This window comes from Typopeltis vanoorti, chromosome 4 (assembly GCF_054136105.1).
Source record: "Typopeltis vanoorti isolate ZY-2024b chromosome 4, IOZ_Tvanoo_1.0, whole genome shotgun sequence".
Taxonomy (NCBI): domain Eukaryota; kingdom Metazoa; phylum Arthropoda; class Arachnida; order Uropygi; family Thelyphonidae; genus Typopeltis; species Typopeltis vanoorti.
Genome location: NC_143552.1, coordinates 92752536 through 92770825, shown reverse-complemented (window position 1 = coordinate 92770825; position 18290 = coordinate 92752536). Strand labels below are relative to the sequence as shown.

Below are 18290 nucleotides of genomic sequence, written 5' to 3'. Positions count from 1 at the left end.
TAATTTCATTATTTCACCAGTGAACAAATTCAGAATCAACCATTATGATATCATTTGGTAATTAAAAGATACTTTTCATAGTACATGCTCACTATACTATATGATTTGTGCGTAGTATATTAATTGGTCTGTGTATTAATTAGTTATTACATAGCTTCGTCGAAGTCTATAGAATCTACTGATAATTGGCCAGAGGAACTTTTTCATAGCCCTTCTTGAATAAATTTTTGAATAAAATTCTTGAATAAAATTCTAGAATAAATCTAGAATCTGCCAACAGATTCTAGATTTATTCCAACCGTGGTAACGATAAATTTGTTTATCTTTAGAGGAGATGATTTCTTTTTTCCTTGATTTGGTTCAAGGTATAGACAATTCATATGCACAACACGTGATCATATGCGTCAGATATGTCTAACGTGCATTTTTAGTACATTGTCTTTTTAAGGCTAGAAAGACCTGCTTCTAGAAAAAAATCCTATCACCCACACCTGAGATTTGAAAATTCGGTCTCTTGATCACACAAAATAGGAAGCAATTACTTGTAATCTTTTATTACCTTGAATATAAGTGGCAATATGAACTAGCCATACGTTTAAGAAAATGCAAGTGTGCTTATAGTCTTTATAATTATTTCCTGTTCCAGTTTCGAGGTTCCAAAAAGCATGGCAACGCTATACGTTGACATTCCAACTACATCTTTTTAGCCGACCAATGCCAGTTAATTATTATGGTCCACATAAAGATAATTATATATATGCATTAGCGCTCAGAGAGTATGCTTTCCTAAAAGATGAATACAGTATGTAAGGAAAAGTAATTTAAGAATAATACTGATCTGATGGGACAAATACCGACATAAGTATTTATATGCAAGAAACACAATATTTGTTGAGAATCATTACCTCCATATAACTCAATCAGTCAGGTGGTTTTTTTTTATTTACTACCAACAAATTGAATGTATTTTGTTGACAACTGTTTTTTTTTAATGTGTCGTTGCTTTAGTTACGTTGTTTGCTAGGATGACTGCTGCCATCTGCCAAACTATTCCCCCCAGACTTCCGATGTAAGCCATTCATCCAATAAGTCGATTGCAAGAAACCTGTTTTTCTTATCTGACTGACACCGTCACACCAATAAATCAACTCTTCTCTGAAGATTGGGGAAAGATATGGAAGAATTATAAACTTCGTTCAGTAATTTATAGCTTGACACGTCAGCAGTGGCAGTGCCACTCGTGCGAAATATTCGGACAGCATTCCTTTTAAAGTTGTTACAGGATGTTTTATTTCTTTGCTGTTTTAGTTCAATCCATCCTCCGAAGAACGATGCAAAAATGTGCCCTCGAGCTTAATGCTGTGCTTCAGGGAATACAAGCAATTTCTTGATTGTTACTAAACCAGAAAAAATACGCAACAAGTATGTAAAATATAAAATAAAATAGTGATAATCAATCACTTTCTGAAACGCTTTTGACAAACTGAATGGAATTATATGGGTGAGATTCCTTGTAAAAAATTCAGAATTAAATATCACGTAAAGTTGAGATTTGTTTTGAGAAAAGGTTCATCTTGAACTTGAAAAAAAGTAAATTGAACATGATCAATCAAATTGTAATTCTTTAACTAGTCTGGCAATAAACTGTGCTTGATACAATAATGGTTTATTGTGAATTTAACTTAATATTTATATATTTAGAATTGCTATTCGGTTGTTATATTTATACAGAATAGAAAATATCTTCTGAAATAGTTTTATGAGTTGTAAAACTGCACTGACGGCAACTCTGTCCTGAGTCGCCAGTTGACTTTCAGATGTATATCTTCAAAATATTCAAATTATAAGTTAATAATATTCTAAAAAAGATAACCTTCAATAGATATACGATACTCACAGAAGTTCTAAGTCCAATAATCTTTTCTATTCGATTTCCATAAAATGCAAGAATAATTATTAATTTGGTGAATTTTGAGAATAATCCACCATTAATGTGTGATTTTTTCTTTAAGAAAGTTTGTAAAATCATAGTTATGTATGAAAAGAAGTATACAATCAAAATTAACAATAGCGAAATGGTAGTCGTTATATTGTATAATAAATTTACAAATAAAAATATTCAAATAGAAAAGAGGATGCCTTGGAATAGGATCCCAGTGATATTCCGAGATCACTTATACATGCACTTAATGAGAAGGAAAACCTACTGGTTTACCTTCTCATTAAGTTTATCGCAAACAACCTAGACAACAATTCCGTAACGTATGGCCTTTACCACCGCAAAAAATAATAAAATAAAATATTATTTTAAAGATGAGATTTTATTGTAAATGTATAAAGGAGTGATGACATTTTCTGAATAATCTGTTAGTGTACTAGAGAACAAAGTTGTCATCTCGGTACTCAGCATACTTGAATTACTTACTTTTTTTTTCAGACTTCATAAATTGTGTACTCTGTGTTATATGATTGGAATTACCTTGAATGGTTTCTTAGATTTGGCTTGAAGTCGTGTTATATTAAGAAATACACTGAAATAAATGTTTTCAATTCAGATTACAATTTCAAATCTTTTGATCAAAATTATTGCTAATTTTAACTTTACCTTACTTATGCTGTAATGAAATTCTCGTCTTGATCTTCAGTATTGTATTCTTCTGTGAAAATGCTCTGTTTGTAGAAGGGACAGCAGCAATCAGCACCATTCATGATATAAAGAGCTCAAGGATTTATTCCATAGATAATGTAGGCAGGAAAGTCTATTTTTTTTGTTTCTAAAGGTGTTTAAAAAATAAACGTTTAGAATTCCAGAATTTTCAAGTGTTTCAAATATATTGATATTAATGCATATCGAGAGTACGACAATTAATCTAGGCAGAATATATAACCAATTATGTGGCTATTTTCCCGCTACTTTTTATAGGGTTCAGATCATTCTTATTTATTTCTGTTTTTCCATAAATTTTTTTAATTTTTCTTGTGCTTTGCTCAATACAATACTGAAGATATAGAAGTCTGTGAAGACTAATATATCAGATAGACAAGAAATCTAGTATGACGATCATTTCAGAAAATAGAGTAATGACGATGTCATGAAATGTTATCTGATTGTGCCAGGTACTTTGTTATAGCCCACTATGTTTAGTAGTGTTATTACAGGGCTTTAGGCATTCACAGCATGTTTCCAGTGGATCTCTTTAGGAGAAATATATGAGGTGAAGATCAGTACATGAGGGAGGATTTAGAACAAGAAATCCTCCAGCATGTTTATCATTTCAGAAAACAGCATCTTCACAACAAATCTTTCAGATTTCGAAGAGATTGGAACTCTTGGGAAAACCTTGCATGAGTTGTTATTATTATTATTATTACGTGACACCTCCAGGGAGTCCAAAGACTCACCAATGGAGGGCACCTACTCTACAATTAACCGCAACTACACTAACGCCATCTACCGCCACCACTAATATTTCCACAGACAATCGCAAACATCCATGCCCATGGTGGGATTCGAACCAGCAGTCTTTTGGCTGGAGAGCGGATAAGCTAACCACTCGGCCAACCAGGCCGACAAAGGCTTAGTAGAAGTTTCTCTAGTTGGTGACTAGACTTGAACTCGAAGTTTATCTTCGGACGGTTAAGCGCTGAGAAGTGCAAACACCACATCCACTGAGCTACACGGCCTACTACCCTCAATCTTATCGTGCCAGGTATTTTGTATAGTCTGCTATGCTTACTGCTGGTAGATATGTTTAGGCAGGAACAAAAAGTTTCCAGTGGGTCTCTTGGAATTTCCGTACAGCTCATTTTGCTAGCATTAGGTTCACTAATGATCTGGAGTTTATGGAATTTGTATATAAATTTACTAGAAGATAGTAGCAGATAGTAATGAAGAACGTTAAGTAGTTTGTTTACTATCAGAGAAAAGTCCTAAGCAAACGATCTCCGTTATAACTGAGATCGCTAGTTTCTCTCTCTCTCTCATGAAACGTGCTGATGGTAGAAAAATTCCGAAGCCTACAAAGGCGGCCGTTATTGTAAAAACTATCAGTCAATCGCTGTTATACTATAGATGTACTGATATAGAACTGTACGTTCCTCTTGAGTACATTACTCATCCACACAATACTGAGATAATATAAAACTTTTACAAGGAAAACATAATATTTTATATAGCTTTCAAATCAAAAATAATATTCAAGGAGAGTATTAAGTGAATGAATTAAGCAGTCGTTTAATTATTTGGAAAAGAATGTATATAGTGTGAAGATAGTAATTTCTGAGTGCTGAGTTTTCGCAGATACGATAAGATAAATCTATAAAGGAACGAATATGTGTAGATGACAAAAATGTTAACAAATACGAAACAGGGAGCATAGTACGTGGTCATAATTTTTCCTTTTTATTATATTATTTTCTTCTCTCTCTCACGCTATATACGTATAAAGAGAGAGAGTCTCGACTCCAAAAAAACAATAGACGATAGATTCAAATTTATCTATGGTAATAAATATTTGAGAATGTCTTTAGATGGAGATCACCACCCTGCTCATTGGAAGTCTGAAGTGGCTTGAAATCATGCCACTTCAGATTTCCATGGATAATGTAGGCAGAATTTCGAAGTTCCACACATGGAACTTCGAAAAGTCTCTCTCTCTCTCTCTTTCTCCACCAGAAAAGCGACTCTGTAGTCTATATGGAAGAATGACATGTCTTTTCCAACTGGATTTACTACTAACATTCTAATCCACTTCTGGGATGCCGTAAATATTTATAACGGCACTTTCCAAATGAAAATGAATTATCCGTCAGTTGGAATCTTCCCCTCCACTTCCTTTCTTCCTCACATGCAAAACAAACGAATAACTCCTCATGGAACTGTTTAACTCTTTGTCAAGTTATTTCTCTTGTTAGCGCTCAATCTCCTAAATAATCCAATATCAACTGTTAGTCATACAATGAATTATGATCAAAACGAACTATTCCAGGCTACAGTCCTTATCCTCATTCAACTGTGCAATACCTACAACTACACTTATTCCCTTAAAAATAATTTCCTTATCCTAGGTGTATTTTAATTCTGTCCCAATTTAGTTTATAATTTTCTTCTATGACACCATCCTCCATGAGATATTGAAAACCTGCATGATACACTTTCAATATGCCAGTGATGAAAAATCTTTGGAGAATATTTTTTTTGTCACCGTAGGCCTTCATTAAAAGATGATGATATTACGTTAAGTAATAGAATAATATACTTTCAAAAAAACTTCTTGCTCTCGTCCTATGCCCATCTTCTAAATGGTCTTCAGCATCGAGCAAGTCTGTAACCTTTTAAACCACATTGGCTAGGTAACAATCATTTTATTCCATTGACTAAATTTGAAATTATTATCAAATATATCTCCTGTATATACACATTTTATAACAGACATTGATTTACTGCTTTATGCAGAAGATAAAAAGAAAATTGAATTCTCACACTTGGTTTTGACATTATTTTCCGAATGAAGGTAACTGGACTTTTTTTTGTCATATTTTTAAAGCTATTCATTGTCATAGTAATAAGTTTTAGTAATAACCATGAAATTTTCTTCATGGTATCCATCATTCCTTTCACAAACATATCGCTGAGAAATGATGTGTTTGTGATATTAGTAGCCAGAGGAAGAATGTCAAGCCCCCGTAAATCATATTTGATAAATAGAGGAAAGGCACATAATTTTGCTGTTCGCTATCTTTTTTCGTGTCCTCCCTTCCGCCAATGTTTTATCCTTCGCTGAAAATAACCGGTTTCTAGTTACGCAGTGCATTTTGATTGTCCACAAATTACACATGGGATAAAGATAACAATATACTCCTTGACACGAAAACAATTTTTGTACAAGGTATTCGTCGTTATCACAAAATTTCACAGTTTATTTAAGCGATGAAAGTTTCTTCAACCAATAAATGAAAACAGTCCAATAGTTAAAGTTCGTATATGACAAAAAATGTTAACAGTGTAGTTGTATTCAGTAATAAAGCCTCCTTAGCTAAGATGGTATGGAAAATGCCCTTTGGTTGAAAAGAGAGGTGCTGCATCTCGTCTAGGAAGCGAAGAATCTTTAAAGCGCTTTTTCAAGTGGAGTTAGCCAAGCCAGGCCCATACTGAGCTGGTAGGAGTTTTTATTCGGAAAGTTTGAGTTCTTTCTCCAAAAATCAGACTCTGTGAATACATTTACAGACATGTCTGTAGATGTAGAGAAACCGGCTGTATTGAAAATTGACATTTTGTGTACGTGTGTGTGTGTGTGTGAGAGAGAGAGAGAGAGAGAGAGAGAGAGGAAAAAAAATTCAGAAATATCTCTATAAAAACAGTGTCTAACGTATTGTTAACATGCTTTATTAATTTTTGTCAATCTCCTGGATTAACTGCATATATTCAGTGTTTATTTATATCAAAAGAAATATACTAAATAAAAAGAAGTAAATGCAACAAATTATCTTGATTTCTTCCAAAAGTGTTTATTATTTCAAACAGTAATCCACACATTTCTCTCTTACAGCTACTTTAATTCTAAAAAACAAGTTATTTTCAAGACCCTGGTAACTACTTTCCTGTGCGTTCATAATGATCTTAGAATTCTTGCTGTTAATACTTTTTCAAGTAGGAGCTGAATGACCAAAAGATAATACTCCTCCTAAACCCGTGCAATTTTTATTATTTAATTCATTTTGGTATCCGGTATTTCTAATCAGAATAATAATTTAAACCAGCAAAGAACCTAGCATCAGTTCCTATTTTACATTTTTGAAAAAAAAAAAAAAAAGAAGAAGAAGAAGTGACGTTTTTAAAAGATCTTATTGCAGGCTAATAATTATAAAACAAGAGAGAATACTGAACGAATGTGGAGAGAAGCGTTACTCACAAATAATTCTTGTTGCAGTCTAGTAGCAGATGATGAAATCGTCACTTCCTAGATCACGATACTTTATTAACAGATGCTAGGAAAGGTACATGTGTGCATAACAGTCTTTTTTTTTTTTTCAATTTATTCGTGTGGGTTTTCCCCCGTTCCTCGACCGCCTCTTAGGACTGGTTGAGCCTTCCTAATGAGGGATTAAGTACTATATCCTATGACTGAAGCCTTGTGTGTGTCCACGGGGCTGGTTTGCCTGCTGGCGGAATGAAAAATCCCAGATATACTGGGTGGTGGTGGGGGTGGGGGGAACCCTGCTGTCCACAAGTTTTAAAAGAGGTAAACCGTGAGTAGACATAACTATACATAAAAATATAACGGAAAAACTCACGTAGAAAAATTATTTAATGGTATAATTTTCGCCCGTGTGTCACAGGCATCTTCAGTACAATTAGGCACAAAAATTAAACATTAACTGACAATTCCAAAAAGCGCCACCTAAGTAGCTGGTGTAAGATAACTAAAAAGGTCAATAACTTTCCTAAAAAAAAAAAAAAAAAAAAAAAAAAAAAAAAAAAAAATTAATACAATAAAAAGTTAGGAAAGATTAGCTGATTTGTAAAGTACTATCTCCCATAAAGGGGACAGACGTAAGCCGTCGGATCTGTTTAAGTTAGGAGAATGAAGTAGAGTTTCACATGCTTCTTTATAAAGGCGTTCCATGAGAAACTGACTTTTGTGAAGAACTCTTGTCTTTTTCCAATGAAGTCTGTGTCTAGTGAAGATGGCATGTTCTGCAAGTCCAGACTTTTCAGGTTTAAAGTATTCAATATAAGATTGGTGTTCTTCTAGCCGAATGGAGGCAGATCTTCCCGTTTGTCCGAAATAACATAATCCACAAGAGCACGGAATCTGGTAGACACCTGGATGATTGAGATGTGGAAGCTTGTCCTTTGGAGAAGCGAGAAAGGTGGAGATTTTTCTAAAAGGTCGAAAGGCAACAAAAATATTCAGTGGTTTTAAAATTTTTGCTATACGTTCACTGATGCCTTGTATATAAGGGATGGTAATGCGCGTTATTTCCTCTGTGTTTGAAGAGGGAGACATATTAAATCTACTCAAAGTTCTTTTAATGAAGCAATTCTTATAGCCATTAGATAGAAAGGAAGAAGTTATATATCGTATTTCTTTCTGTAAAAGATCGTCTCTAGAACAAAAGGAGTGGGCCCGATGAACCAGTGTTTTAATAGTTCCTGCCTTTTGACTGGGATGGTGATGAGATTCCGCATGGATATAATGGCCTGTATGAGTCTTCTTTCTATAAACTGAGAAATGTAGGTTACCATCTGGTTGGCGAAGAATTAGAAGATCTAAAAAGGCTAACTGCTTATTTGATTCTACTTCTAGGGTAAACTTGATCCTAGGATGAAATGCGTTTAACTTATTGAGAAATTGTTGAAGTTCATCAGAAGAGCCATTCCATACAGCAAAAATGTCATCGACATATCTGAACCAATGAGTAGGTCTGGGAGAAATATTGTCAAAGATACGTTGTTCAAAATGTTCCATAAAGAAATTGGAGATAGCAGGAGAGAGAGGATTACCCATTGCTGTTCCTTCAATTTGTTGATATAACTTATTTTTAAAAGAAAAATAACCAGAATTTATTACAAAATCAAATAAGTTTACAATGTCTGAAGGAAATTCCTGTTGTAGTAATTCAATACTTTCCGAAAGAGGCACATTTGTAAATAAAGAAACAACATCTAAACTGATCATGATATCAGAAACGTCCAAATGAAGATCTGAAATTTTATTTTTAAAATCCAAAGTATTTTTTATATAAGTATCAGTTCTTCTAGTTGAAGAGGAGAGTAAATTGTTGAAGTTCATCTTCTGATGAACTTCAACAATTTCTCAATAAGTTAAACGCATTTCATCCTAGGATCAAGTTTACCCTAGAAGTAGAATCAAATAAGCAGTTAGCCTTTTTAGATCTTCTAATTCTTCGCCAACCAGATGGTAACCTACATTTCTCAGTTTATAGAAAGAAGACTCATACAGGCCATTATATCCATGCGGAATCTCATCACCATCCCAGTCAAAAGGCAGGAACTATTAAAACACTGGTTCATCGGGCCCACTCCTTTTGTTCTACAGACGATCTTTTACAGAAAGAAATACGATATATAACTTCTTCCTTTCTATCTAATGGCTATAAGAATTGCTTCATTAAAAGAACTTTGAGTAGATTTAATATGTCTCCCTCTTCAAACACAGAGGAAATAACGCGCATTACCATCCCTTATATACAAGGCATCAGTGAACGTATAGCAAAAATTTTAAAACCACTGAATATTTTTGTTGCCTTTCGACCTTTTAGAAAAATCTCCACCTTTCTCGCTTCTCCAAAGGACAAGCTTCCACATCTCAATCATCCAGGTGTCTACCAGATTCCGTGCTCTTGTGGATTATGTTATTTCGGACAAACGGGAAGATCTGCCTCCATTCGGCTAGAAGAACACCAATCTTATATTGAATACTTTAAACCTGAAAAGTCTGGACTTGCAGAACATGCCATCTTCACTAGACACAGAGTTCATTGGAAAAAGACAAGAGTTCTTCACAAAAGTCAGTTTCTCATGGAACGCCTTTATAAAGAAGCATGTGAAACTCTACTTCATTCTCCTAACTTAAACAGATCCGACGGCTTACGTCTGTCCCCTTTATGGGAGATAGTACTTTACAAATCAGCTAATCTTTCCTAACTTTTTATTGTATTAATTTTTTTTTTTTTTTTTTTTTTTTTTTTTTTTTTTTTTTTTTTTTAGGAAAGTTATTGACCTTTTTAGTTATCTTACACCAGCTACTTAGGTGGCGCTTTTTGGAATTGTCAGTTAATGTTTAATTTTTGTGCCTAATTGTACTGAAGATGCCTGTGACACACGGGCGAAAATTATACCATTAAATAATTTTTCTACGTGAGTTTTTCCGTTATATTTTTATGTATACTGCTGTCCACGCCCAAGACTGGCTAACTTGGCTATGACTGAGAAAGATCCGTAAACTCCTTAACATCGTCGATGGGAATCGAACCTAGGACACTCCTTCCTCACGCATAGTCGCGAAGTTAACCACGCGGACTGCATAACAGTAAATTGCAGGAAAAGATAAGTTTTCATTCGCCCTCAGGTATCCATGATTTTTATACATCTATGAGCTCTCAGATGTAAGCGCACCATTTCTCCACGTTTATTCACACCATTATATTCTGACAATATCTTAAGTCATTCTGCATCTTCCTTAAAAAGTCACGCTACTCGAGAGCAATTTTACAAGCAGGGGTTACACCGCAGTATAGCTCTGAGAGGTACATTCCTGCCTACCTTTTCACTGTCGTTTTAACAATATTCTTTTGACTACTTTAATAGAAATGCAGGAAATGGAATCTGATGGTCACGTGATTTTATTTTTAATGTGAAGTGAAATTGCAGGGTGAAAGACCTGGTGGGTATGGAGCATATTTTAAACAGTTCTCTCTGTATTTGACCATATACAACATCAAAAGTATCAATAGCAATCGCATGATACTTGCGGTGGTGATCTCAAATAAATTGAATTTCTTAGACACTTGCTTCAATTACTTTTGCAACGCATTCCTGTCAGTAATACGCTTTTACAAAATGTTGTCCATTATATTATATAATTAAAGATTAATGAATTTATAATTAAATAATGATATATTTTCTTCTAGGTAATCCTATTAGTTGTGATTGTCGTATCAAATGGATCATTCAAAGGAAAACGAGAGAAGAGCTACCTTAACAATTTACGGTTGAATGTTCCTCCCACTCACATACAAATCTTGGCCAGTGACTGATGTACCTGAAGAAGCCCTATTTTGGTGGCGTTTTTCATGATTAAAAATCCATTACTTTACGTTTCCCAGTTGTACAATAAATTATCATAATTCTCTCTCTCTCTCCTCTCATTCCCCCCCCCCCTATACAAATGAAATGAACAGTTTTGGAATAAACTATCGATTTCGATTTTCTCTTAAAATTTATTAGATGAATGTGACAATTTATAACAAGTAATCACCATTAACTGTTCTCTACAAAAAAAAAACCTTCTGAAACCTGGTGTGAATAAGCAAAACCGTTGGATAATGTCTACATCATACTATGCAAAACAGGCACACCCGAAAAGACCGGGGTGAGTATTAGATTAACACGGAGTTAATTACATGAATTGAAACCATTTAATGAGGTCTTTAGCAAATACGCAAATATTTGTATACTATTACTGGAAACAAATGTATAATAACTTATAAGGCCTTACTCATTATGTCTTCGAATACAAATGGTATGATAAAGAAGAATTCAGAACAGTGATTAACTTTTAACCCCCCAGAAAGTTTGTTACTTCATTAAACAGCTAAAGTCAACAGAAATATTTCTAGACCTTGGCGCTACCTATAAGAGTTATATCCGTGATGATAGCAATATATAATCTAAATATATAATAACCATCTTGTAGGAAAAAAGCGAATAGATAAACAGAAACATACAGGTAATTTAACTACCCACCTTTTCGTGTAAATATACTTATTCAAAATTCTTCTGCGATCACTGAAAATTTTAATGTTCAGAATTCTAAGATAGTACGTGATTTTTAATGATGATTATCCCCCCAAAAAACGCGCTATCACTACATCAGCAAGGAATTAGTCACTCGTATCCACCTTGACTTCTAAAACCGATAGTAAACTGGTTATATCGATTCTGAATAGGTGGAATGGATACATGTACTGATGATAGAACAAACAGCAAAATTAATGTCAGACACTAAATGCCTTTCAAATAAACATGTTCTGACAAAGATTGTCTGGGAGGTCCATTGTTTTTTATTAACGAATGACTCCTACGACTAGGGCTGGACGGGTAAAATGATAATTCACCAAACTGAATGACACAACGTAACACCCAAGTATAGACATTTTTACGCCCTCTTCTTATATTTAATTCTGGATTATTATCTCAGACAGGAAGTGAACTTACCCCAATTAAACCGCGTGGTGACACCTGGTTACAAGCATGTAGTTAATTATTTAAGGTGTCGCACCGATTCTATGCTTCTGTAACCAAAGTTGGTCTAATTTACCAGGAGATAAATATGATCTTTGGTGAACTTTATTAAAATTCAGAAAGCATCTGTAGTCATAATCAGGGGCGGACTGGATGTAACAGTTAGCTGCAAATAGAAGGTATGCGGTGCTGCCTAAAGCCGCTCTAAGACATCAGCATTTACAAGGTCATTTTTTAATATTTATCGGAAATGATTTTTTTATTTCAATTCTCTTCTACCGACAACTATAATATCACAACATTATCATGACAATTTAATCATTTTTATGACTTGTGTTCATGTGAAAAATATGAATAAAAAAAGGATATTATAAATTAAAAGATTATTTTTAAACTATCCGTATCGAGGATAAGGTGGTTAGCCCTATGCCTCCCGGTATGTCTGTAGATGGGTGTGTTCATGGGGTTTGTTTGCCTCTTCTGGTGGACGAAAAACCCGAATTTTTGGGTGAGAAACCCCTCCTCTTATGAGACCGACTAACTCACCTTCTGTGGAAAGAGACGAACCAGATAAAGATTTTTCACGTCATTGACGGGAATCGAACCCGCGTCTTTCCGACCAAAGGGCTTCGCCTATACCGACTGAGCTACGGAGAATCGGATATTCGATATATTCCAGTAATATTGCCGCGTAGTTTTCTCGTTTAATAATTGGAACAGTCATAACATGTTATGGACTGGTTTAGTCGAATTATTTTCTCAAAAAAAAAAAAAAAGAAGAAGAAGAAGAACCACGCTTCAGTAATGATCTTCAAAACTAAATGTTTGGAGTATTTAAAGGTGACTGCTACAGTTTCTTCTTCGATGCAACACATTGCTATTTTTTATAGTCACAATCATAGCATAGTCATATTTAGAATAGGGAATTAAATAGTTTTTGTTGTTGTTGTGTTGTTCGATATTCTGGATCACTCTGTTTCCTACAGATCAAAGCCACTTGATAAATCTATCATCCCACATAGCTGAGCCGTATAATAATAGCTGTTTTTTTTTTTAATAAATTACATTAATCTCGCGACAGTGACACGAGACCATTTTTGTGATTTGATTATTAGTTGTAGACAAAATTACAAAGACTTTCGAAAACGATTAGAAGTAAAAATGAAAGTGACGGAGCCGGTTTAAAAATTTCTTGGCCAAAGAAGAAAACGTAAATTTAAGACGCCATGTTAAGCAGTCTCTGGTATGCGATTCCAGAGACTTCAGACCGCACGTAAGCATAAATACCAAAATAACATTGAGGCGGAAGGAATTATTGAGAGAATTGTTGAGGAAAATGAGATATGCAGTCACAGAAGAAGCTAATAGTTGGATTACTACAGTAACTGTGCTTTCAAAGAATGAAGATGAAAATGATCGTTGCGACATCTTTGCGATCTCAATTAAACTGCACGTATCATTGAGGTCACACTAAAACTCGGCAAAATATCTACTTATGACAGTTTTACTTCTCATATTTTGTCTATGAAATGTGAAGATCAGGAGTAAATGGAGTATTGACTGGGGAATACGTTAGATGCCCTGGGCAAGTAGAAAAGAATATCAGGTTACTCCCAACGCGTGGTCCTAGCGGTTCTCCTGCTCCACATACTAGTAATCAGACTTCCGCTAGGCAAACATTAGCATACAATTATTAATGAGCGCTGATTAAGAATTTTCAATGGTTTATGGTTATGTCGGGTGTATTTGAAGGCTGGTTTGTGAAGTCGTTTGACCTAAAAGTAAACTCCAAGCGTATAAAATCATTGATCCGCTGAACAAGGCGATCATGCCCACTAAGGGGGAGGGGGAAGAAGAAAGAAGAGAAAGAAAGAAGAAAAAAAAAGCTGAAAGACGAAAATCTCATTCAGCACTCCAAGTGTGGATTTAGCTATTTAAGAACTCTAAATAAGTTTATATATTTATTGTGAGAATCTTGTGATGTCATTTGATTTTATGTTATTACTTTCACAATGAAGAGAAAAATATTTATATTTTTTCAAACATTATTCTTACTTTTGCTTGAAATATAATTGTACAATAGTTTATTCAGATAAAATTGTTTCGTTTATTCCTCCCTCCTTAACTTTGAAGCAGCTCGAATTTCCTTAAGAACTTTAAGAAATAATAGTATGCAACAGAGAACTAATCTGCACACGACACGAACATGATCTTTGGACAAAGGAAAAGCTTATACGCGTTCTTTAAATGCATTAAAAATTGAAATTCATTATAGTTTAATGATAATGTTTTGAATAAATGAATGTTTTTCAAAACTAAATCTTATTTTAAGATATAAATATAAAATAACAAATAATACTTATTATAATTTCATAATAGTTTTCTTTAGTTTAAATAAACTCATTTCTTATAATATTTTTTTAATAATTACACTTTATATACCAGTTAAAAGTTTGCTTATGGAAGATACATAATTTTCAGACGAGTAATGGGAGAATCAATCGACCGTGAGATACGGTGATTGATTCATTCAATCCAATACCCTTGGAGGGTAATGGATGGCAATGCTGTAGCCAATGAAGTTCTAACTGAGGCTCGGCTATTGCTGTTACCCTCCTGCCATGATCAGAGCTTTAATAATAGCTCAATAACACCCTATCCCTACACTGTCCTCTACAGATAACGGGGAATATGAAAAGCATTCTTGCTTCGCCCCTTTAAGCCAGTCCTTATAAGGACTTAAGGACACAGTTTTCAAAAATTGTTTGCTTTTTTATTTTTTATCTGCTGAGGTTGATGGTTTTCGTATATTCCACAATGATGCTTAAATTTTTTCTAGCACTTGCACCAACTTAAATTTTATTCAACTTTAACCTTTACAAATATTCCAAGCAAACAATCGATGTTTCTGTCCACATTTTCTAGGTGACTTCATTCCATACATCCTTATTAAACTATTAAAGTCTAATTTGCATGATATTTGTTTCTGTACACTAATAATAAAATTTAAAAAATTAAAAAACTTTCACAACTTTAGGAAAAAAATAAAAATAAACGAACACGAAACAAAATCATTTTGGGTATTTTCGTGAACTTGTTTTCTGTTTTAACGATTTGGCCTTATTATGAAATGAAGTTTCTGAAAATTTGAATGTTTAGATTTTTTTCTCTTGACTGACTTGTTTTTAGTTTATGATAAGTACACATGACAATGAATGTATATAGTTTCATTGAACGCAGTTTTTGACTCTGATTATTTTTTGAAGCTTCAGATGTCATAAAACTGCTGAGTGGCTCAGTTCGGAATAGCTGTAAGTCCAGTAAAATCTTTTATCAAAAACATTAATAAAAAAAAGGCAAATATGCTTGGGTAGAATTCATGCCTTTTAAGTAATACGATACCAAGGCAACTCATAACGAACATTTCTTTTTTCGCAAGGCTCTCGATAATTTCGAAACATTTAAAGCTTCGGAGGCAAATATAACTTTTTTTTTCTATTTATTACAATCATAAGTTTGTTTCCTATAGGCTAGGCACAAAGATACGTAAAGAAATACCTTTATATGTTCAATTGTAGTCGCCACCTACAAGAAATTTTCTAACTCTTTCTTTGATTCCCATTCCCGAGTTAGTAGAGCTCAGATATAGACAAATAACGTTTTTGTTTTCAAAGAAACTGGTGTTTAAAGGTATTAGAGAATTTCTTTCATTCATAAGTTTGTTTGTTTACTTGGCTATAAGATAACAACGGATATTTATTCTCCTTTCGCTTAATTGAAATCTGGATTTAGATAATGGCAGAAGGTTTTGAACAAGTGTCTTGATGTGCACGATACCTCAAGATCTTCATAGTCCATATCATTAAAAATCATTTAAATATATACGGAATGCTCCGTTTTTTTATAAAACCAGTAAGTATTTAGCAGCTTGTTCTACCAAGAGATTCATTTCAGGAAGAGTAAAAAAGCGAATGAATGGAAACGCATTTCTTCATAAACCCGAATTCTAAATTATTGGATATCTGTTACGTTGATCGCCTGAATATAGCAGTAACTGAAGTTCAAGCCTGCGCTACGCCATAACAGTTAATGGAAATAATATTTCAATAACTTTCAAATAACGCTTTCATTCGTGTGATAGGAGCGTTATTTGAACTATAAAAAATGTACTTTTTTCATAGAGAGAGAGAGAGAGAGGAAGAAGAAGAAGAAGAAGACGAAGAAGAAATTCACAAGTAAAAGTACCATTTTTATAATGTAATACTCGTATATGCCGATATTTGTGAAAGATTAGCAATGTTGCAAAGGGTCTTTAATATGTTATTACTCAGCATGTTAATCCATAACACTCAGAACAGCATAGGGAGAAAATACATTGGTCGCGTTACTCGTATTGCATTTACACAGACAGTCAGAAAAGAATATTTTCTTTATTGCAAAACTCAGACTTTTCCTTAGTGACTATATTCTTCAATATTCCTTATGCTTTGTTAACAACGCGCGGGCACAAACACGCACACGAATGAAATTGCAAGACACCTTGCGAAGTTTAGCACCGCTTTCCTTAAAGCAAACTGTGGGTGTTTCCACTCATTAAAATCAGAAGACAGTCCAAGACGCTGAGCACTCCTGCTGTGAGCATGTGGGAAGCTCTAAAGAGGCGTTATGGTGGCGCAACTATAAAAATGACGTAATTTTCTGTATACACACGGCGGAACTTTCGGTAACTCTAGAACTACCCAAAGGCTATAATAATATTTAGGAAGAATAGCTCTGCGTGCTCAGAAGTCTGTACATATGGCGCCCAATACTTCATTATAGTGATTATTTAAGCCTCGCACATCATATATAAACAAATAGCCATTATACATAACCTCCAAAATGTCTTATACAAACAAAACTGTATAAGTAAAGACCTTGATTACATTTATGCATACGATATGATGAGGATTCACTCAACAATGCAGGAACACTTCAAAAGAAAATTCGCTAGTGTAAACTATAATATCCACTCCCTCCCATAAATCTCTTGCTTTGTGGCGTATCGTTGCATTGAGTAGAGTTCTTGGTATTACGGCATTTCAAAATGGGGCATGCTGTTTTGCAGCTGCATGTTTTGAACCTGACCGGAATTTCGTCCGTTTCTTTCCATTGAGCACTGAGGTGATTATCACGATGCTGTGCTTTTTTTACGTGGACACATTATTTTCCTTCTCATGAACAGAAAAGCGTCATATATGCAATAGGCAGCAGTTGAAACAAAGCAGAGGCTGCATCCAGAGTTTACGGTTAGCATCAGGAAGGAGACCTAACCATAAACTTTCAGATTTCTCGTATCTTCAGGAAAGTCTGGTAATAAAACAAAGAGAAGTAATTCGCAATTTGATTATTCTCTTTACATTCAGTAGTCAATATGCATGTCCATGTGTGTGTGTGGGGGGGGGGGGGTTATAAGTGAACATTACCTTGCCTGAGGAATAATATAACCGATCATGACATAAACTCCCTCACTTTTATTCCACTGATTCAGGGATCGCTAACCACAAAAATGCTTTCACCAATCAGATGAATGCTTAAACTGCACATCTGCGATTCAGGTATACACTCGAATTCAAATGAGTTGGATGAAAAAAAAAAAAAAAAAAGATAGGCAGACTGAGAGAAGAGAAATTAGTGTAAGGAGAGGCATGGTATAAAAGTTGGGCGTGACTAGTATTTTACAATAAAGTCTGTTCTTAGACCATTATTGTTCAGGCATGTTAGGGAAATTAGGGTAGGATCGAAATGAGACATCTAGTTGTTTGCCCTAATTATGGCTAAGTTTCGTAATGCGATCCATTTCAATTTGAAGCCCTTGCTAAATGATCCGAATAGATTAGTGCTGGAAAACGATGGCATCGATTCAAAGTTGTCAAGTGCACCGTTCTGCATTTTTGGTGAAAATACATTTCAGACAAAGTATTACAAACATCCATTCGTCAAATGGATGTTTGTAACTGTCTTACTAATTATGTGTGGAAAGGAGAATCTGCGACCCTACCACGTCAACTTCGCGGAGAGAGTTCAATCTCCAAAAATCTGATCATATGACGTCCTTTGAATGGCAATGTGAAAAAAAAAAAAGAATAAAACTCATGAGCGTCTTTTTCTATTCTTCAATACATAAAGATAAGAAAAAAATAAGAAAAATAAAAAGTAAGAAATTGAGGAAGTCTGTGAAAGCATGACAAATTACATAAAGGCTTTTTATAATGCCGACAGTAATCATTATCGATGAAATCATTGTGCCTATTTATAAAAC

The 18290-nt window shown here is 34.3% G+C and overlaps 1 long non-coding RNA gene across 1 annotated transcript in view; it reads right to left on the bottom strand.

The window, feature by feature from the left end:
- Window positions 1-2659: 2659 nt before the first annotated feature.
- LOC150107496 (uncharacterized) overlaps window positions 2660-18290 on the bottom strand; it is a 99718-nt gene continuing 84087 nt past the window's right edge. The window contains exon 3 of the long non-coding RNA XR_016548227.1: window positions 2660-2774. This is a non-coding gene — a long non-coding RNA (uncharacterized LOC150107496). The remainder of the gene's footprint in view (window positions 2775-18290) is intronic.